Source organism: Vulpes lagopus, chromosome 3 (genome assembly GCF_018345385.1).
Source record: "Vulpes lagopus strain Blue_001 chromosome 3, ASM1834538v1, whole genome shotgun sequence".
In the NCBI taxonomy this organism is placed as follows: Eukaryota; Metazoa; Chordata; class Mammalia; order Carnivora; family Canidae; genus Vulpes; species Vulpes lagopus.
This window is the reverse complement of record NC_054826.1, coordinates 88046444-88069256: the sequence shown is the minus strand read 5'-3', so window position 1 is coordinate 88069256 and position 22813 is coordinate 88046444. Positions and strand designations below refer to the sequence as shown.

At 40.0% G+C, this 22813-nt stretch overlaps 1 protein-coding gene across 15 annotated transcripts in view; it reads right to left on the bottom strand.

The window, feature by feature from the left end:
- CHRM3 (cholinergic receptor muscarinic 3) overlaps window positions 1–22813 on the bottom strand; it is a 504026-nt gene that overhangs the window by 192055 nt on the left and 289158 nt on the right. For 2 of the 15 annotated variants that reach the window (XM_041747557.1, XM_041747559.1), the window contains exon 1: window positions 15–579. The exons of the other annotated variants lie outside the window; for them this stretch is intronic. The gene's annotated coding sequence lies outside the window, so the exon portion shown is untranslated. Of the gene's footprint in view, window positions 1–14; window positions 580–22813 lie in introns of those variants that run through there. 15 annotated transcript variants of the gene reach the window in all.

Here is a 22813-nt window from a genome sequence, read left to right as displayed (position 1 = left end):
GGACTGGAACTTACCTTGGGGAAGATGTATTGTTAGTTACCAATTGCTTCTTCAGCTTTGCACACAGTCTATTCTCCCTTTATGATTCCCCTGCAAAGGTACTAGCTCATGAGGATCTATAATTTGAGAAAATAGCTTTGTCAAGAAGGTGGGTAAATTGCTACTAGTGGTTACTTAGGAATTACTGGAAGCTGACTCTTGTGTTTTCTCTAACCACTTCTCCTTTTTTCTAATCAGTTTTACTATGTGTGACATATGAATATACTTAGAACTATTGAAGAAGATGTCAAAAGAAAGCAAAATGGAAATAGGATGAAAATATTTTACTGGTAATACAGACCTAAAAATACCACCTTCTGAGAAAGTATAAGCAACTCCATCTATCAGGTGGAATATTACTCCTGCCCCAGGGTATTAATAAGTACCGATCTTTCCCCAGTAGCAACAAATAACTCTTGATCATGTCTGTGCCCTGGTCTTTCAGAAATCCATATCTGGCTCTCAGGTGCCAGGGAAATTTCACCTAGCGTTATGTTTTCTGCTGAGAGTTTTGTGTAGCTCTTGTGTAAACCTTGGGGCTCTAAGACACATTCCAAGCTGAATTTATTTCGAATTACAAACTGGGTTTATTCCATTCCATTCACTTAAAATTCCTATTGTGATTGGAAAATATACACTTCATTTATCTTTTGTGTAGTGTTCAATGAACCACTTGTCATGTTTCACCCTAGAAAGCTGCGTTTCAATCCGGATGGATCTGTATCAGTTGATTAAAGCTTTGCCATTATATTTGAAAGGAACGTGGTAACATCCACTGTTATCTCTCTCAGCATTCTTGGATACGGTAACATGAAAGTTCTGACACAATAATATGTTGGTTGCTACTCTTTCCCCTACACCTATAGAATTTACTTGTCAGTACACAAAATCATGTTTCAAAAGAAGTAGAAATACATGTACAAAAATCAACCTCCCTCTCCTATTACATCTCTATCACCATATGCACAGACATGACATAAAATGTGATCACTTGATTAACTGATGAGTTAGACATGGATTACTACCATTTATTTAGGGCAGGATGAGTCATTTCAGGACATGGCCTCAAGGAATGTCAACTTTAGAAGAGGAAGGATAAAACTCAAGCCATGGAGCTGGCTCTTTGTTTAGTTGAGGTGGATTTCCTGGACGATGTTTAAGCCAGAAAATGACAGGTAGCATAAAAGAGTAAACCCACCTTGGGAAAGAAAATGGTATGAGTGCCTCAATCCCTGATGTTTGCCACACAAGACCTTACTACATGGGTCTTTCCTCAGATCTGAAGAAATGTAATTCTCATCCCTAACCAATTGATAATAACCACCAACCACATTTATAGTTACTGTTTACTAACAATGAGAAACATCTGTGTGGATGTCTATTAAGTTTTGTAGTAGGACAGGTGATGGAACTGTCTATTAAGTAAAATATTTCGATTTCTGCCAAAGGAGTGGCCCCAGCTCCCCACTATGACACTGAAATGTCCAGCAAGGCTCTGGCTACTTAAAAATAATCTGTTCAATGCTTTACTGGTGCCAGCATGACAAAGTCAATACCACTAGCTGCTCAGGAAGTCAATGGCTACTTCTTCAGCTAGCATATGGGCCCAGCATGTGCATAAACCCTGCTTAGGGTCCCAGAATTTGCAGTTGAGACATGAATCTAAAAATACTTTTTTTAGAATCATGATTCATCTCAGATCTTACCCTTGAACTTTCTCTTTCCTTGGAAGATGTACTCATGGCAACTTTTTCATACAAGACAAATGAACATGATTAAGAACACCCATGTCGGGATCCCTGGGTGGCGCAGTGGTTTGGCGCCTACCTTTGGCCCAGGGCGCGATCCTGGAGACCCGGGATCGAATCCCACATCGGGCTCCCGGTGCATGGAGCCTGCTTCTCCCTCTGCCTATGTCTCTGCCTCTCTCTCTCTCTCTCTGTATGACTATCATAAATAAAAATTTAAAAAAAAAAAAAAAAGAACACCCATGTCTTTCTGGAACTGAAGACATTTCAATTATTGTTCCCTAAAGAGTCACTCCCCCCTTTTTTTTTCTTAAGATTTTATTTATTTATTCATGAAAGACACACAGAGAGAGAAAGAAAGGCAGAGACACAGGCAGAGGGAGAATCAGGCTCCATGTAGGGAGCCTGACGTGGGACTCAATCCCAGGTCCCCAGATCACACCCTGGGCTGAAGGCAGCGCTAAACCACTGAGCCACCCAGGCTGCCCCCTGACTGTCTTTTGGACAAGCATTCTTCAAGTATGCTTGTGTGGATGGTTAGAATCAAAGCAAACTAACAAACCTAAACCAAGTTGAGCAAACACACACAGGAACCAACTAAAACCCTCCTATGCATTCTCATATTCAGAGAGATCTACTTTTCCATTCCCCCCCTTAGCCACACCTGGGCTCTTCTCTGAGTCCACTCATATTTCCTAAAGTTCAAGGTCTTCATTAAAAAAAAATCCTATTATCTCAGGATCCACTGGCCAGCTTTCTTCATTACCACCTTAACAAATGCTATTCCTTCACTCTCTTATAGAATGCTCTATTCTAAGGAGCACACTGTTCAACTGTACCCTGTTTCTCTTTGCAAACAGTTGCAACCTGAGTGAGCCCCCCTACATATAACAAAGAGTTTAGCATGTGTTTTAAAGTCTTATTATCCAGTACAAGATCCAGGGTGACTTCAATGTCCTTTTGAATGACTCCCTAACACCGTAGCTTATTCACTGTGGTGATTCCCACCTCCACTCTGCTTTGGCCAGTTATATTCATAACCATGCACAGGTCAGTTACCTCTAGACTGGTTTACTCTGGGATATTCTCCAATGGGCACCCTTCTCCACATTTCATCTCTCAACATCGTATTTCTATCATATCTATTTTACAACCTCGTTAAGGCTTTGAATCTCTTAGAAATAGGATTTTCTTTCAGTTTAACAACTCCTTCTGGCTCTATTTTTTTTTCTCCCTCTTCATCCTAGACATCATTGCCTATCACTTTGAACGTTCTCTTGTCATTATGCACTGCTTCCCTGAATTCTTGTCCTCCCCTCCATATCTCCTGCAAAATTTGAACCCGAGAACCATGCAATTGTTTTATTTCTATGTTCCTATACTTGTGCTGCTAAGTTTTGGAGAACTCCACATGGCTTTGCAGAATGGTACTGGTATAGAGCCCTGGTCTGCAGTATCAGTGGAACCCAACACTGCCCAACTATCCTACCACACCCACCTTTCCTTCAAACTTAGACTATTCCTTCCAATCCAGTATCGTATATCAACTGTAACTTCCTCACTGTCAGCAAAGTCTTCATTAATTGATTTTATTTTACAGATAAAATAGCCCAACGAAGTGAGCTCTTTCAACTTCTTCTCCTCTCTCTCAATTTATTTTTACCTGGTTCTTTGCCTCTTAGTTCATTAGAAAAGGTATCTTTTCTCCTGTCCAACATTGATCTTTTGACCTTTCTTCTCAACTCTACCTCTTCCTCTTTACCTGCACTATAAGGTAGTTCATTCTGCATGCAAACCCTTAGCTACTCCCAGTGTGCTGGTTTCTACAAAGTGTTGTGCTAGAGCTGGTGGCTGATTCTGTGTCTCTTCCCCTATCTGCATCAGTAATGTCACACTGACAACTTGATGTCAGCCATGGTGGGAGTACTGACAACATGGCAATAGGCCAAAGCTACAAATTGGGTGTTTGGTCATCAACTCCAACTCAGGGAGCTGGTTTGTCAGGATACCACTGCACATAAGCCCTGCTCAAAAGAAACAAAAATACTGACAAAAAAAAAAAATCCTTACAGTTAGACTATGTCCCCTTTGAGTTAAATTATCCTCTCTCCTTTATGTTCTACTTAAAAATGTGGTGTGTACTCAATCATTCCCTCCTAACCAATCTAAGTATGCCTTTAGTTCTTACCAGTTCTTCACTGAAGTTGGTATTTCCGAGGTAATCAGTAACCACCTAGTTGATAAATCTAATGGCAATTTTGCAGTTATTACCAACAATCTGATTCTATTGGCAGCTCCCTCTTTATAATTCACTTGCCTGGGCTTCCAGGATATCGTCATGTCTTGAATTTCTCCTTGTCATTTCTTCTCAGGGACCATTATTTTGTGTTCTTTCCTCAGACTGACCCCTACACATTTATTCGATGTAGTTAGTATCTGTCTCTCTTTAGACAGGGACCTCTCGGAAGGCCAGACTGTTCTTTCTTGCTCACAAGTACACATCTTGGGGAGCTCTGGGGTGGCTCCATCTGTTAAATGTCAGACTCTTGATTTTGGCTCAGGTCATCATCTCAGGGTCATGGGAGCCCTACATAGCTCTCCAAGCTCAGCAAGGACTCTGCTTGAGATTCTCTCTCCCTCTGCTTCTTCCCTTGCCTTCTATCTTTCTCTAAATAAATAAAATCCTTAAAAAAAAAAAAACCACAAAACCTTAAAAAAAGAACAATAAGTTTGCAGCCGGCAGTTTATGTCATGCTAGCAGTGCCAGTCCTGTGAATATTTACTGAATGCATGAATACAGATCCTGGGGACTTCCAGGATTTCTTCAGGTGGGGAAACTGGTAGAACCCTAGATTTCCTGCAGACAAGCAGAAAGCAGTTTTAGGGCAGGAAATTAAGTCTCTGATAGAGACGTAACCTGATTCAGTAAACATCACAGGTGAGGCACAGACAGAATTACTCAAATGATTTAAGAGAAGTTTGTTGTCTTCACAGGACTTCTCACTTAAAGATCAAGGTTTAAAATCATAAAGAGCTATGCACATTTTTCTAGTTCTTATGCTCAGTTTTTATGTATGCTCAAATAGGATAACAATATAATTTATTATGCAAACTGGGGCATATCTGTCAGTGAAAGGAAGTGATATTAATAATAATGCCACAACAACACAGATAAACAGTGGAGACCTCCAGATAACTGGGACACATGATCACCTTAGCTTCAGTTGACGGAGCAGAACAAAATAGGTAAAGGCCAAATTCTCTGTTCATGGGAGAATGTGATTAGAGTCAGAGAATGACCAGATCCGTTACAGAAGAAAGCTTCTTATATTGTGGTGTTGGTATTTGAAACTATGGGATGAGGAATGTATCTGCAATGACCATCACAGATAATATAACTGCATTGATCAGCCTGCATTTAATCCAGAGATTCTGTTGTTTATCATGCTATTTGATCCCCATGATAAACCTAGATTCCTCAAAAAGCTCTGGGCCCCACACAATAGCAGAGTAAAGGAAGAGCCAGATATAGACCACCCCTAGAGAATCTATTGTTTAATTAGAAAGCAAAATATTGTCCATATTTATGGATGAAGAAACTGGCACCCAGAATTCAGAAATGTAGATCACAAATTGCATAGCTGGAACTCTGAGTCAGATCAGAGATTGGTTCATTTGCTCAGCTGCCTTGGAAAACAGGGATGGAACACCTAAAAGTATTTTATGTCCTTGTCTACTACCACACAGAAATGCCCATAAAGAACATTTACACAATCTTTGCAGAGGCAGGCTGTGTCCAGGATTAGTTTGTATTGTCTGTGCAGACTTCCTTTTTAGGTACTGAGAGCTGGCCTTGTGACAAGGATTTAAAGGGGCTTTAAAATGCCAAACACAAAACTTCTGACTGGCTTGTTGTTGTATCATACCTCTGTTTAAATCCTGAGTAAATTAAAAGAGCAAAAATATATCCTTTACTGTGTGGTCAAATTTCACTTGGGGGAACAAAGAAAGAGTCCAGTTGTGGTCACTGTAGTCTCAGGGATAAGAGGCCACCTCTACCACACAAAATGTGGGTATTTCTCCACGATTTTCCATGAAATATTTCACCTTACAGTTAACAGTTGAATTCTAATTTATTAGTGCTTTGGGAGTCCTCTTCAGTCTTTACAAGATAGATTTTTCGCTGTTCTCAGGTTCTTAAGGGAACTCGTTTTTCAGATTGCAATTAGGGTGTTAAAGGCAATATGCCATCATGCTGTATTCTAAATGTGGGCAAGAGGAACACATTACAATGTTGAGGCTTTTTGGTAGTCAAACTCCCCCCTGTCCCCTGTTACAAAGACCTCTGGGTTTTCATTAATTCCAGAGACAGACTTCTATTAGTATAAGATCCTAGTAATCAACTCAAAGGTGAATTTTGGTATTTTCAAAATACCGTTTTTCACTTGTTTTACAGAAATATTTCCTAAGTAGGAGATAATCTTCACACTATCTTTCTGTCTTCTGAGAAGAATTCTGTAAAGGACAAAGGGAAAATTAAAATAGCTCACCAATCAATGAAGTCATTCAAATCACAAGCAAGGATAACTAAAATAGAAGACTCTGAAAGTTACCTAAAATTGATCAGAGGCCAAATTAACTGAGACAGTAACAATCAATGAATGTTTGTTTGTTTTAACATCTATAGATATCTTGATCCTCTTCTCATGACAAAGATGAATAAGATATGTAATTGAGATAAAAGGAATAATTCTCTTTCTAGATTGTCTGAGAGTTTCTCCTAAAGGAAGAACTTATTTTGTTGGGAACATTTCTGAACAAGCTTGCTAGGGATAAAAGCTGAGCTGATGGGGAGCCTCGGCCTAGGAGGGGCTGCCCTGAGTGAGCTCTGGGCAGGGATCTGGCTGTAGCTTTAAAGGGGAAAAGGAAGATAAAAGAGGCAGAGGGAGAGAGACCGATCAGGAACTCAGGATTGGGTGGAAGGAGGTTTGTTGTGTTGTTGTTGTGTGTGTTGTTTTCCTTTCCTGGAAACCCTTCAAGTCTTTGATAAATCATTAATTAGTTCATCAAATTCCAGGGAAAGTTGAAAGAAAATTGTGAAGGGATTGAGTGGTGTGCGTGGGTGCTAGATCATTACTAGCCACACAGTTAGGAATGAAGACATCGGTGATGACAAAGAAATAAACCCCAAAAAAAAAAAAAAACAAAAAAAAAAACAAAAAAAAAACAAAGAAATAAACCCATGAGTAAATTCCAGGGCTTGTAGGGAGAACTCTGGACTCTAAGAGGATGCAAAGGTGGATGTGGTGAATACTGTTCATCAAATCTCAGAGGAGCAAGAAACTCTTACCATCAAGATGACAGATACAGTCTATGCACGACCCCAAAGCCTCATGGTGAGGAGGGCAAGACAGATGGGCAAGCAATGAACAAAACCTTGATAGTCTCACCTGCCTCAGAGTGGCTATATCTGTACAATGTTGTGGGGCCCCGGGGTAGGGCTCCCTTATGCTACCTTGGGACTCAGGGAGGTGTCACCTGGGAGGTGGCTTTTATGGTACGTACTGCAGGATGAACATGAGTGGTCACATAATTTGGAAAACTCAGGACCATATTCCTTCAATTCCCTCAAAAGAAGACAAAAAAAAAAAAAAAAACTGGAAAAGAAGAGGAGAGAGCTTTCCATATAGCATGAAGGAAGTTGGCCAGGGACACACACAGGAATGGGGGAGGGGGGGCGGGCAGTAAAAGATGCTGGGCACATGGCTGAGGAGTGCTCAGATGTAGCACCTAAAGGCTCTAGATATTGTCCTTATGCTTAGGAAGAAGCAATTTCCCCAAATGAGACATAAGAAAAATTTATTAAATTACTTAATCCGAGCTATTCAATTACAGTCATCTAATTGTCCATACTCTACTTGGTTAAATAATACTCAGTAAATTATTTTAATATGCATGTTTAATTGAAGTTTATGTCTGAAGTGAACCTCAGCTTCCCTCCCCTCGTGTCAGATACAAAGACCCAGATACATCTCCTTCTAGAGTTTTAATAATCTTAATCATTTACGGTGCTCTGTCATTACTTTGGCGGTACTGATGTATTTTCTTGCATTATCTGCCTTACCACTGATATGAAATTACTATGACTTTATGGAATTTCCTTAGATCAGGGAATTCTGTCATGACTGATCTTGCTATGAATATAGTTACATAGACGGAATATAGATATCAATAGATGGAAGGACTTAAACAGTCCTATCTTTTAGTCTTGAGTTGGGATATGAAACTGTTTAATTCACAAAGGCTTATTCCTGGGGTCCCCTGAAAAGCTCATCAACATTATCCAGTCTTCAAGGTCAATGTTGGCAAAAAGAAATTGCCATAACAAACACTATAATCAGTGCTTTTCTTGTCTGACCAGGGTATAGGAGAACTGCAGTTTCCTTTAGTAGTATCCCATGATATAAGGACATCTCATGCCAAATGCCAATTAATATCACTTTTAGCTTACCATGACGTGGGTATTGTTTTGATTTATTATAGTGACTTTTTAAAAACACTTAGGCGTTAAAGATAAAGTAAAACAAGGTCACTTTGCTATTGAGTTAATATTTGTTAGTAGTAAAGAATTTAGGTATATCAATGGTTATCTCTTTAAGCTTATCTGGAATTTAGCTACTTAATAATATCTCGCAACAAATCATAAATTGCAGAAATTGCCTTACAGAGAACTCTTCAAAAAATTTTTTTTCTTTTATTTATTATTTATGATAGTCACACACACAGAGAGAGAGAGAGAGAGAGAGAGAGGCAGAGACATAGGCAGAGGGAGAAGCAGGCTCCATGCACCGGGAGCCCGACATGGATTCGATCCCGGGTCTCCAGGATCGCGCCCTGGGCCAAAGGCAGGTGCCAAACCGCTGTGCCACCCAGGGATCCCAGAGAACTCTTAATAGTCTGTCTCTGACAAGAGGACTTCCAAAAGCAGACAAGACAATGAACAGGATAAAAGGACTTGTAAAATCCTTTCAGCAGTTCCATGTCTACAAGAAGGATTTCATTCATTCATTCAATCACTCATTCATTCATTATTTCAACAAATACACACTCCCTCAACATAGTAAGGGCTACTTTAGTTTGGGGCATAGAGGTAAAATAGATAGACAAAGTCAGTAATTAAAAGGGATGTATTCCAACAGGAAACATAAAACTGCAACTGAATTTGTATAATAACATTAGCTGCTTTACTGAAAACATAAAGCAGGGTACATGGATCAAAGGAGCAACTGGAAAAAAAGAGGATGAGGTGTCAAGATTATGACAACGTTAAATCCAGTGGTCAGTGAAAGCTGCCTAAGGTGGAGATAGCTGAGCAGTCCCCTGCTCCCCAGAGGGCAGTCTGTGAGAGCATATTCTAGACAGGGAACACAGAACAAAGGCCTGGGATGGGGACAAGCTTAATGTGCCCAATAAGCCACAAGGTCAACAGGAGTGCGTTTGAGGGCTCAAACCTTGGATAAATACTGAGTTTAGCTGCAGAAAATAGGGAGAAAAGAAAGCATTATATTTTTCAGGTTATGCAAATGACCCGGGAGGACGAGATGGAAAGAGTAAGTTTTGGGTAAGCTCTTTTGTTTTTAATGGCAGTGTCTTCTTGCCAATGCGGACCTTGAAGGCTAGTTAATGTTGCTGAACTTGTCATGGGACCTGAAGAACAAACCACTATGGATAAACATTCTAATTGCCCAATGAAAGACATGGGTAAATAACTTCAAGGTGACGTTTGGCCCTCAGGCTCAGAAACCATTTCTACAACCAAGTGGAAGACAAGCTGGGCATTTGTGAATATTCCTTCACTAATTAACCATTCTAGCTTCTGAGGAACAGCTGTCTTAAGCTACCTTGTATATTTCACAAAAGAAATTAAAATATATATCTTATTCCTAAACATCATTTCCAGGATAGAAGAAAAGCTTTCTCTGTATCTTTTGGCTGGGCTCATAAAGTCATATCCTTTTGGATATCCTAATTTCTCAGAAAATTAATTTTCCATTTCTTCATGGAAAAGAAATGCTTACATTTTAAGGGTTTTTGTTCTTCAAAAATCCACATTCATAGTAACTCTGCCAAGGCATTATTATAATTTGAAATGTATTTTCTTTCTTGGTTTTGAGGAGTGAAAAAACTAAATAATCTGACATTAGGAACTGCATTCTAAGGCAATGCAGATATGATAAATCTTTAGCTATTTAAGAGGGTACTCACTGCATGGTCATTTATTATGTTGAAAATATTTAAACACTGAGATTGTTATAAATGCCCAACAATAGAAACATATTTAACTAGATGAAAGACTATATTTCCTGAAATATATATCGGACAAGATGAGAATTATGAGTTAAATGAAGCAATGTGAAAGTCCATACTATGATGGGAAATTTAATTAAGTTTTGTAAAAGATATGTAAACCTTTATACACACTCTGATCATGAATAGGAAAAAGGATAAAAATGTTAAAAGCTGAGTGAAATTATATATATTTTTTTCTATTTTCTTTTTTTTTTTAAGATTTTATTTATTCATGAGAGACACACACAGAGAGAGAGAGAGAGAGAGAGAGAGAGAGAGGCAGAGACACAGGCAGAGGGAGAAACAGGCTCCATGCAGGAAGCCCAATGTGGGACTCGATCCCAAGTCTCCAGGATTAGGCCCTGAGCCAAAGGCAGGCGCTAAACCACTGAGCTATCCAGGGATCCCCTATTTTTTCTATTTTCTAAAAAAATATATAATGTTATATTGCTAGCATTGGATTTTGTTTTGTTTCATCTATTGGTCATGTTCTTTAAGTTTCTACTTAAATTCCAGTTAGTTAACATAGAATGGAATATTAGTTTCAGGCATACAATATAGTGATTCAACACTTGCATACATTGTCCAGTACTCATCAAAACAAGTGCACTCCTCAAAAACAGACACATAGGTCAATGGAACAGAATAAAGAACCCAGAAATGGGCCCTCAACTCTATGGTCAACTCATCTTTGACAAAGCAGGAAAGAATATCCACTGGAAAAATAGACAGTCTCTTCAATAAATGGTGTGGGGAAAATTGGACAGCCATGTGCAGAAAAATGAAACTGGACCATTCTGTTACACCACACACAAAGATAAACTCAAAATGGTTGAAAGATCTAAATATGAGTCAAGAATCCATCAAAATCCTAGAGGAGAACACAGGCAACACCCTTTTTGAACTTGGCCACAGCAACTTCTTGCAAGATACATCTATGAAGGCAAAAGAAACAAAAGCAAAAATGAACTGTTGGGACCTAATCAGGATAAAATGCTTCTGCACAGCAAAAGAAAAAGTCAACAAAACTAAAAGACAACCTACAGAATGGGAGAAGATATTTGCAAATGACATGTCAGATATAGGGCTAGTTTCCAAGATCTATAAAGAACTTATTAAACTCAACACCAAAGAAACAAACAATCCAATCATGAAATGGGTAAAAGACATGAACAGAAATCTCACAGAGGAAGAAATGGCCAACATGCACATGAGAAAATGCTCTGCATCACTTGCCATCAGGGAAATACAAACCAAAACCACAGTGAGATACCACGTCACACCAGTGAGAATGGGGAAAATTAACAAGATAGGAAACAACAAATGTTGGAGAGGATATGGAGAAGGGGGGATACTCTTGCACTGTTGGTGGGAATGTGAATTGGTGCAGCCACTCAGGGAAACAGTATGGAGGTTCCTCAAAGAGTTAAAAACAGAGCTACTCTACGACCCAGCAATTGTACTACTGGGAATTTACTCCAAAGATACAGATGTAGTGAAATGCTGGGACACCTGCACCCCAATGTTCATAGCAGCAATGTCCACAATAGCCAAACCGTGGAAGGAGCCTCAGTGTCCTTCAGCAAGCGAATGGACAAAGAAGATGAGGTGTATATATACAATGGAATATTACTCAGCCATCAGAAAGGAAGAATATCTACCATTTGCTTCGCCGTGGATGGAACTGGAGGGTATTATGCTGAGTGAAGTTAGTCAATTGGAGGAGAATCATCATATGGTTTCACTCATAGGTGTAATATAAGAAATAGTGAAAGGGATTATAAGGGAAAGGAGGGGAACTGAGTGGGAATAATTAGAGAGGGAGATAAACCATGAGAGACTCCTAACTCTGGGAAACCAACAAAGGATTGTGGAAGGGGAGGTGGGCGAAGGGTTGGAGTTACTGGGTTATGAGCACTGAGGAGGGCACGTGATGGGATGAGCACTGGGTGTTATACTATATGTTGGCAAGTTGAATTTAAATAAAAAAATATGGGCAGCCCCGGTGGTGCAGCGGTTTGGTGCCGCCTGCAGTCTGGGGTGTGATCCTGGAGACCCGGGATCAGGTCCCACATCAAGCTCCCTGCATGGAGCCTGCTTCTCCCTCTCCCTGTGTCTCTGCCTCTCTCTCTGTGTGTCTATGAATAAATAAATAAATAAAAAATCTTTAAAAAAATATATAAACCCCCCCATAAAACCAAGTGTACTTCTGAATCCCTTCACCTATTTCACCCTTGCTGAAATCCCCTTCCCCCCTCCCCTGACTCAAATATCCTGCAGGCCACAGCTTCTCCCATATTCCACAATTACTACACTGAAATACTGACAGTCCTTTTTAAGGAGATAAGTAGGTATTTTGCTTGATAAAATATTCCATAATATTTATTTACCAAGTTAGAGACAGATTGAAGGAAATAGCTAAATTAGTATACATGAAGGCATTTAATGTCTATAACTGTGTAAAAAATTGCTCCAAGGCCAAAGATAGCCGGTACTCTACTATATTAAGTTGTCCCAAGGTATGTTTATTTTCAATCTATGCTTATGTTTAGCTACAGAGTTAGGGATAAAGTAGGATAAGTGAAGGTATTTAATTACTGTTTTCTCTTATACATTCTCAGCAGAATAATTGCTGACAAACTCTGTTGCCCAGAAAATGTCTATTGGAATTACTGAGAATAAAAAATAGAAAAGCAATGAAAAAACGGAGGATTTATTTATGTCCTTTTTAAAAACCAGCGCCTCTGTGTTATTAATGTCTTTGTAGGACCAGGACCATACATCTGCGTAAAAAGTTTGAGATTGTTCCTAAAGTTTTCTTCCAACATTCACTGGTATATTCATTTGAAAATGGAGATTTTATTTACTTATAAAACAAGTATCTCATTATTCAGAATATCCAGGTTTGTTGGGACACCTGGGTGGCTCACTTGGTTAATTAAGCATCCCACTTTCGATCTCAGTTCAGGTCTTGATCTTGGGATCATGAACTCAAGCCCTGTGTTGGGCTCCACACTAGGTTTGCAAAACTAAACAAACTGAAGGGAACTTTACAGAAACAATAGTTACCAGTTTTGCTGAGACTCATCACACAGTCGTATAAAAGCTATGTGTCTTTCCATCCAGAGATTCAGATTTTTTTTTTATTGCCCAGCTAATTTATTTCCAACTTATAAACAAGACAGCAGATCAGTTTGTGCATATGCTGGTGTTTAAATCTAGAGGGAGAAATGTCTGGAAGCCTTTTGGATAGGACAATTAGAATTCATAATAGTGAAGGAAATATACAGCACTTACTGTATTCTTCATCTAGCTCATTTCATCTAATTGTCCAAATTACTAAATGACACATTTATCCCCCTCTTCCGTGGCACATTAACCAGTTTGTAAGATTAGTTCATAAGTCCACAGCCACCTACAAAATGTTGAGGCAGCGCATGTGCAAGATGGCCTGCCAGACTCCAAGTCTTTGCTCTATTATTCACTGCCTTCACTTTTCTCACACAAGCTGAAGAATACCACAGTTTTTCACATTTCCCTGGAAATTACTGATAATAAACCTGGTTTTTGTAGTACCTCCTTAGTACTTCCCAACATCACACATAGACATGTATGTCTGTCTGCACATGCATGTGCACACACATGTGTGGAGGGGGGATGTGTGAAGCAGAAAGGGAGTAAAATTTTTTTCTAGATGCTGAATTTCAGGAAGTAGTGGAAATCCTCATGGCTAACAAATTCTATCCCTTCAAAACCCACAAGGAGACGGTTGTTCTAACCTGGGAGATGGTGCATGACAATAGCATTTCAGGCATTTTATAATTTGGAGTGAGGAGACAGTCTGCACATTGGGTCATGGGATGTCCTTGCTGTGTTCCAGCATCTTTAGAATCTCTTGGAAGCTGAAAAGGTATTCTTTCCCTCAGTTAATATTCCTTCCATCTCAGTAAATTAGCCATCCTCCTTGACGTTCAAACTCCTCCTCTCAGATTTAAAATATTTATTTAAGATTTTATTTATTTACTCATGAGAGACACAGAGAGAGGTAGAGACATAGGCAGAGGGAGAAGCTCCCTGTAGGAACCTGATGTGGGATTTGATTCCAGGACCCCAGGATCACACCCTGAGCCGAAGGCAGACACTCAATCACTGTGCCACCCAGATGACCCCAGATTTAAAATATTTACTTGTAATTTCTCTAGTATCTTCAGTATCATCTACCTCTCTCATTCATTTCACAACTTTGCATCCTAATGGTGTATGAAAGCTTATTTAGCATCCCGAGGTAACTTAAACACCTTGCACCTATTGGCCATAGAGCTCCAGTGCTTAGAATAACGTCTATATTTCTTATTTTGAAAATCAAGGCCATTGGATATATATAGTGAATCTTTCTCCCAGCCTGTCATTTTTCCTCCTTAACATACTTTTGTGGGTTGATTTGTGTCCTTCCCAAAAGATGTGTTGAAGTCTGACCCCAGGACCTCAATACGCAATCTAATTTATAGTAGCATCTTAAGAGAGGTAATTGAGGAAAAATAGGGTCATTAGGATAGGTCCTAAACCATTGTGAATGCTGTCCCCATCAAAAGTGGAAATTTGGACACAAACATGTGGGAGAAAACCATGTGAAGATGAAGGCAGAGATTGGGGTGATACATCAGCTTGTAAGCTGAGGACACCAAAGGTTGATGGCAGCCCCATGATGCGAGGAAACAGGCATGGAACACATTCTCCCTTCCAGCCCTCAGAAGGAACCAGCCCTGCCAAGCACTGTGATTTCAGATTCAGCCTCCAGAACTCTGAGACAATACATTTTTCTGGCTAAGCCCCTCCGTCTGTGATACTTGATAACAGCACCCTAATAAAGTAATAACTTGAACTACGCTCAAAGAGGGCGATTTGCTTTTCCTCAGCCATGTTCCATACTTCTACTTTTCAAACCTTATTTCATGTATGCCTAGAGAATTCCTCATTACCATTTATGATTAGCATGAAGATGATTTCCACCGTAAACTCTGAAAAATTGCTAGCTAGAAGAAATTTATTTCCTCTACGCTCCCTGTAGCACTTTATTTATTTTTTGTTTTTTAAGATTTTATTTATTTATTTATTCACGAGAGACACAGAGAGAGAGAGAGAGAGAAAGGCAGAGACACAGGCAGAGGGAGAAGCAGGCTCCATGCAGGGAGCCCGACGTGGGACTCGATCCCGGCTCTCTAGGATCAGGCCCTGGGCTGAAGGCTGCACTAAACCGCTGAGCCCCCTGGGCTGCCCCTCCCCCCCCTTTTTTTTTACTTTATTTGTATCTTTATGGTAAATGTTAATAAATTCTACTTTGCTTTGTTGTTACTTGTATGTATGTCTTCCTCTAATAAATAAATCAAGTTCTTTGGGGGTGAGGACTACCTCTTCATCCTTCCTGTACTGCTCTGGTCACAGTGCTCTGTATTGAGAAGGTATTTCATGTTTATTTTGTCACCTGAGTTGCACAAGAGAAGTCTAGCTACTTGGGAAAAGGTTGTGGTGAATTGTTTTTCTGCTTCCATGACAAGAAGCTAAAAACATACTTCTTGGGGATCCCTGGGTGGCTCAGTGGTTTAGCGCCTGCCTTTGGCCCAGGACATGATCCTGGAATCCTGGGATCGGGTCCCGCATCGGGCTCCCTGCATGGAGCCTGCTTCTCCCTCTGCTGTGTCTCTGCCTCTCTCTCTATCTCTCTCTGTGTGTGTATCTCTCATGAATAAATAAGTAAAATCTTTAAAAATAAATAAATAAAAAATAAAAACATACTTCTTTTTTTTAAATTTTTATTTATTTATGATAGTCACAGAGAGAGAGAGGCAGAGACATAGGCAGAAGGAGAAGCAGGCTCCATGCACCGGGAGCCCGACGTGGGACTTGAACCCGGGTCTCCAGGATTGCGCCCTGGGCCAAAGGCAGGCGCCAAACCGCTGTGCCACCCAGGGATCCTAAAAACATACTTCTGATGCTTTATTCTCCACTCCATGTCCTCTCAGGTTAGATCTTCTCCCTGGATCTCAGATAACACATTTTCCCTTTTTGTAATCAATACAAAAATTCAAATCAGAGTTTGGCCAAAAGGTCTTTTCTTAGACCGATTCATCAGTTAAGTTGGAAGAAAGAATTGCCCACTCATTCATCATTTCCCTGGCCAGCACTTCATTACTGGCTTAATCCCATGGCTCTTGACTGGTACTGGATGCAGACACACTTTAATATTTGCACATGATGTTGGTCTGCATGTGCACTTACTTCTGCTCTTCTTGGTAAATTGACCTTCAAAGTTATTTATGTGGAAATCATACTTGGTATAGGATATTTCCAAAAAGTTACGGGAGGGAATTTCCAAAAATTTTCATGCCAGCATTTCTTCTTTAAAATGAACAAAGCTGGGGATCCCTGGGTGGCTCAGTGGTTTAGTGCCTGCCTTCGGCTCAGGGCATGATCCTGGAGACCCAGGATCGAGTCCCACGTCAGGCTCCCTGCATGGAGCCTGCTTCTCCCTCTGCCTGTGTCTCTGCCTCTCTCTCTCTCTCTCTCTCTCTCTCTCTCTCATGAATAAATAAATAAAATCTTTAAAAAAAAGTTAAAAAAAAATAAAATAAAATGAACAAAGCTGGATCAGTCCTCTGAGACTTTCATGAAAAGCCTACAGGTGAAATGTGTACTACCACCCAAAGAACTAGTGCCCTAAAGTTATGGCACTCTCTTCCAGCTAAAATGTCAAACTGGATGCAAAAATGAATTGCTCCCACATTACTTAATAAACAAATACATTCTGAATAGGAGTGAATCAAATACAAGTTTTATTTTTTTTAACTTTTTTTTTTAACTTTTATTTATTTATGATAGTCACACAGAGAGAGAGACAGAGAGAGAGAGAGAGGCAGAGACATAGGCAGACGGAGAAGCAGGCTCCATGCAAGGAGCCCAATGTGGGACTTGATCCCGGGACTCCAGGATCACGCCCTGAGCTGAAGGCAGTCACTCAACCACTGAGCCTCCCAGGTGTCCCTAGTTATTTTCCTGTTTGTTTGTTTTTAAAGATTTTCTTTCTTTAGTTGACACACACACACACAGAGCAAGTGATAGCATAAGCAGGCAGAGCGGCAGGCAGAAGGAGAGGGATAAGTAAGCAGGGAACCTGATGAGGGGTGGATCCCAAGACCTTGGGATCTTGACCTGAGCCGAAGGCAGACCCTTAACCGAGTGAGCCACTCAGGCACCCCTCAAATACAAATTTTAAGTGGGTTCATCAACAAATGCTTACAAGATGACATTATTACTTATTAAAGTTATATCACTTATTTACTGATTTGTACTTATTATGTTATCATCTCACAAAAGCAATAAGAACTTCGCTTCCTTTAACTTGAATAAGAGGACATGTATTTGGGGGTGAAAAGAAAATGGAAGCTTGCCAGGTAATAGTCAATAGTTGGGTGCCTTTGTGAATTTCTTGATTTCGTCATCATTTCTTATACTTCTACCCAAGACAATAAAGATCATACTAATAAGTACTTATCATTTTGTTTTCCTTCCTTAACATAATACCTCCCGAATGTGACGGGAACCCAGAGTGGACTCCTGTATTTTTCTTTTAGTCTGTAGGCACAGGAACAGTGAAAGCTAACTCATCTAGCTGCAAGTATGTGGGGATATGCAATCTCCAGACAATTTAGAAACTTCCTCTGTCATCCTAGGAACCAGATACTGATGTAAACTTGTAAGACAATGGAGCAAAATAGAGTTTCCCAAGAGAGCAAAAATATGGCTTATCCACACTGCTCCCTTCACATAACATTGAGCCCAGTGCCATGCCTAATGAGGGGCCTAGTTAATACATTTATGGGGTGAGGATACAATTTTGAATTAATTACAACCACCACATGGGAAAACAGCCCGTGAAATTTTGGAAGCATTTTAAAATGTTATCAATCTACGTATGATATCTATTGAAGACTATGCACGAGGCTGAAATAAAAACACTGAAAATCAAGTTACGTTACATGCCACTTTTAGGAATACAGATTCAGGTCTCTACAGAACTCAATGGACTGAATTCATATTTTAAGTTATTATGTACCAAACAAGGTGAATTTTCTTTTTGTAAATGTGAAACTGATTTAGTATATAAGACAAGAAATTTCTATAACTCTTTATAATACTGAAGTTTCTTTTTGCATGTCCCTTATGAAATTAAAGTGGAGAAAACAAGAATAAAGAGAAAGACAATGGCTACTTTTCTAGACATAAAGTGACACATGTGTAATACATTGTGAATAACATTTGTGAAAGCTCGAGTAGCACCCATTGCTCAGCAAAGATAAAAATCTGTGTATAAAGTGTTTAAAACAAGAACTACCTACATTCTTCTCCTTTCACAGGAAAGTTAGGATTGAATCTGAGAGAGCCATGGTTACGAGACAAGTAGAAAACTCTCCAGAACTATTGTTAGAAGGGTTGATTTTAGTTTTCCCCAAATACTGTTCTCAATCTGAAATTCCACAGTTAATTTAATTGCACAATTGATTAGTGATTAATTTAAGCACCACATTCCTTTAATGGTAAAGATTTCAACCTGAGAACAACATTCATCAAGGATCCACTGTAGGTTTAATGCTATCTCTGGAAAAGTATTTAAATAAAGCATTAACTGACATGGCCCCTTCTCAAGGTGCTTACCCTCCAGCCCAGAACGAGGAATGTAACACACCTGGAACTATTAAGAAAGTGGTAATAGAATCTTTTGGAGTTGACTTAGGTTGATTAGTGTGGGCCAGAGCAAACACATTACACAGGAGAAGGGGACTAAATCTAGTTTTTGAAGAACAGGTAAGATTTGGATAGTTGATAAGGAGTCTAAAGAATGTTCCAGGTGAAATAAATAGTATGAGCAAGGCATAGAGCAAGAAAGAGCAAACTGGTATTTAAGTCTGTAGGAGTCCAGGCTGCTCAGAACACTGGGTGGGTCAGAAAGGAATGGGGGTGGGGGGTGGGGAGATGGAGATGGTCACTGAAACTATGCTCCCCACAGCAAACAATGTGTCCTTCCTTCCTTCCTTCCTTCCTTCCTTCCTTCCTTCCTTCCTTCCTTCCTTCCTTCCTTCCTTCCTTCCTTCCTTCCTTCCTTCCTTCCTTCCTCCCTCCCTCCCTCCCTCCCTCTCTCTCTTTCTTTCTCTCTCTTTTTCTTTTCTTTCTTTCTTTCTTTCTTTCTTTCTTTCTTTCTTTCTTTCCTTTCTTTTCTTTTTGATTTTATTTATTTGAGAGAGAATGAGATTGGGAGAGATCACAGAGGGAGAGAGAGAAGCAGACTCACCACTGAGCAGGAAGCCTGATGCAGTACTCGATCCCAGGGCCTTGAGATCGCAATCTGAATCTAAGGCAGGCACTTCGCTGTTTGAACCACCCAAGCTCTCTTCCAGAGTCAATTTAACCAGCATGCCTCTAGACATTTTGCTATCAGTTCACAAGCAAAAGCCATCTTGAGGGAGGTGTGCGGCCCCCTGTTTGTGGGGCTCTTCTCTGACTGGTCCTGCAAAGGACTGTAGTAGGACATGACAAAGATTGCAAGCCTCCCACAGACAATGCAATCCCATGAAGGACAGAAAGAATCAGGACACAGAAATTCTCAAAAGTTTGGTGGGCCAATGTGAGGAGGAGATGCTCAGGAGTCACAAGTACAGAGCCCTGTGCTTCAGTTCAGGAAACTAACTGCAGAGGAGAGTGCCTGGGTGGCCCAGTGGTTGAGAGTCTGTTTTTGGCTCAGGGCATGATCCAGGGCCCTGGGATGGAGTCCCGCATTGGGCTCCTCACAGGAAGCCTGCTTCTCCCTCTGCCTATGTCTCTGCCTCTATCTCTCTGTGTCTCTCAGGAATGAATAAATAAAATCTTAAAAAAAAAAAAAGGGAAAGAAAACCCCTAACTGTAGAAATAAAGGCAGAGTATAGCCTCAACAGGACATCTAAATGGTGGGAAAACAGCCTTAGGAACTTTAATTGTTATGAAGAAGATAAAGAAGAGTAAACAAAAGACAAGTGTATAAATTGCTGATACACAGTCAATTGATTTTAACCCACATGTGGAATGTCAGTAAAACGAGGGAGATGACAGCTCTCTTTTCCTCCAAGAGCTTCCAACCAGACCTAGTTTTATGTTCAAGTGAGGGATGTGCCTTTTAAGACAGAGGTCACAAACAGAAACGTGTCTAAAAGATGTCAGGTAACTCAGATGAGTAGTAACTTCAAGGAGCAGGAACAATGGGAGAACAAGCCAAATCAACGAAATAAAAGCCCTTCAGATCTTTCTTTTTTTTTTTCCTCCCAAATACTCAAGGATTAGAAGCCAAGCTATAGGCTATGGGTTTATGACATCTGGTTTAATAGGAACATGCCCACAAAGGGCATGTTCTAGAGGTTACAGGATGCTAATGGGAACTCAAAGCTCTATCACCTATCGGAGAGAGGATGGATGGATAAGATTTACCCAGGAGAAGGTTTATTTGACAGCTCCTTTCAGATTTCTTAAGGCTTTCAAGTCAAAGTGGAATTAGATTTGTTTGTGATCTGTCCAGAGGGTAGGTATCAGCAGATGAAACTGACCAGTGAAGTGGTGGGTTTCCGGTCACTGAAGGTGCTCACACAGATTAAATGAACATTCAGTGAGGCTGTTATACAGGGAATAACACACAGTGGGTGGGATGTTGGGATGATAGCCTCTGAAGTCCTCTGCAAATCTAAAATTCTAACACTGGATGACATCGAGGTCCCAAGTGGGAAAGGATGGAAAAGAAAAAGTACAGGAGCTGATGAGGGAAGAGCCCCCAGAGTGTTGGTCCAGTATTTCTTTCATGAGCCTCTAGTTATCAGGCACCATCTTTGTAAATGAAAGAATGAATTAAAGATCTAAAGGCATAGGAATGCAGGAAGGATTCTCTTCTAGTGAAGGAAAATACAATCCTGCTGAATGGGAAGTATACTAAGCCTAGGAAAAAGGAAACACAAAAGAAAATAAATCTAACTTTCTTCCCTAATTTCTTAAGGCTGGTTCCAAATACAGTTCTGATAGTTTAATATTTGGAGGGTTTTTGTCATGAATTTCTGTTCAGTGCTGTGAGGCTGAAGACATGCTTTCTCCATATTCCTTTTGGCTATGTCATTTGGTACAACCAATTTACAAACATTTAGCAAGCATTCTTATCTTTGATCAGATAATTCCACTTCTGAGAATTTGCACAAAGGAAGCAATGTGAACTAGAGAAAAAAATACTTTATGCACAAAGATGTATACCACAAGGACAGAGTTCACCTATGAATAATTAGAAATAAACAGTATAAAGTCACTTGCTTTAATCACCTCAGGCTCCTATAATAAAATACCACAGACTGGGTGGCTTAGACAGCAGAAATTTCTATCTCACAGTTCCGGAGGCTGGGAAGTCTAAGACCAAGGTGCCCACAGATTCAGTCTAGTGAAGGCTTTCTTCTCGTGGCTGGCAAATGGCCATCTTCTCACTGTGTCTTATTTGTGTTTGCATGGAAAGAGAATGAGCTCTTTGGTGTCTCTTCTCCTAAAAGCACTAAACTTTTCAGTTCAGAACTCCACTCTCTTGGCCCCTTTTAATCCTAATACCTCCCAGAGACCTGACATCCAAATTCCATCACACTCAGGGTTTGGGCTTCAACATATGCATTTGGGGTGAGGGAGAAAGAAACATTCAGTCCATCAGACTGCTCAACAATGAGCTTTCCAAAACTATGTAAGAAAGCAGAACATAGGGACGCCTAGGTGGCTCAGCAGTTGAGCGTCTGCCTTCAGCTCAGGGCATGATCCCAGGATCCCGGATCGAGTCCTACATTGGGCTCCCTGCATGGAGCCTCCTTCTCCCTCTGCCTGTGTCCCTGCCTCTCTCTGTGTCTCTCATGAATAAATAAATAAAATATTAAAAATAAAAGAAAGCAGAACATATTTTTGATAGATTAAAGAAAGAGGATTCAGAAATTGCACATATAATATTACTAAAATCATGGTGAGAAAAACTCAAACATAGAAAAAGAAAGTCTTCAAAGAAAAATAGTAACATGCTAGCTGTGGTTGTGTTAATGTGGTCAGACTATGAATGGTGTTTCTTTTTTCTTTTCTTTTTTTTTAAACCTTTTTGTTTTCCAGGCTTTAATAGATAAGTATGTAGAACTTTAAAATCATGCTGAAAGAATTAAGTTCCTGGGAACAGGCCTGCCAACCTGCTCAACAACAAGTGATTGAGAGTTTACCACCTTTGTTATGCAAATGGCCCTGAGAGGAAACCAACCCTGGCCACCCACACACCATAGACAGAGCCCTCTGGACACACAGTGGACCCTATTGAACTCCCTATTGAACTCACTGTTTCTGCAGTAAGATAGTAGCTGAGTATTGTTGCGGCAACTTGAAAATCAGTGTGGCTCCTCCTAAGCCAACGGTCTGTGCTCTAGTTAATTAGCTTTGCTATGTAGAAGAATTAAGATCTGCATTAACAGTCTACTTAACTGGAAGGACATTATATTTATTGTGTTCTAAATCCTGTGTCTGGTTAACAGTTTAGTAGCTTCATAGCAATACGTATTTTACTCCCAAAACAAAAAGAAAAAAGAAAAAAATGAAACTGGTTCACT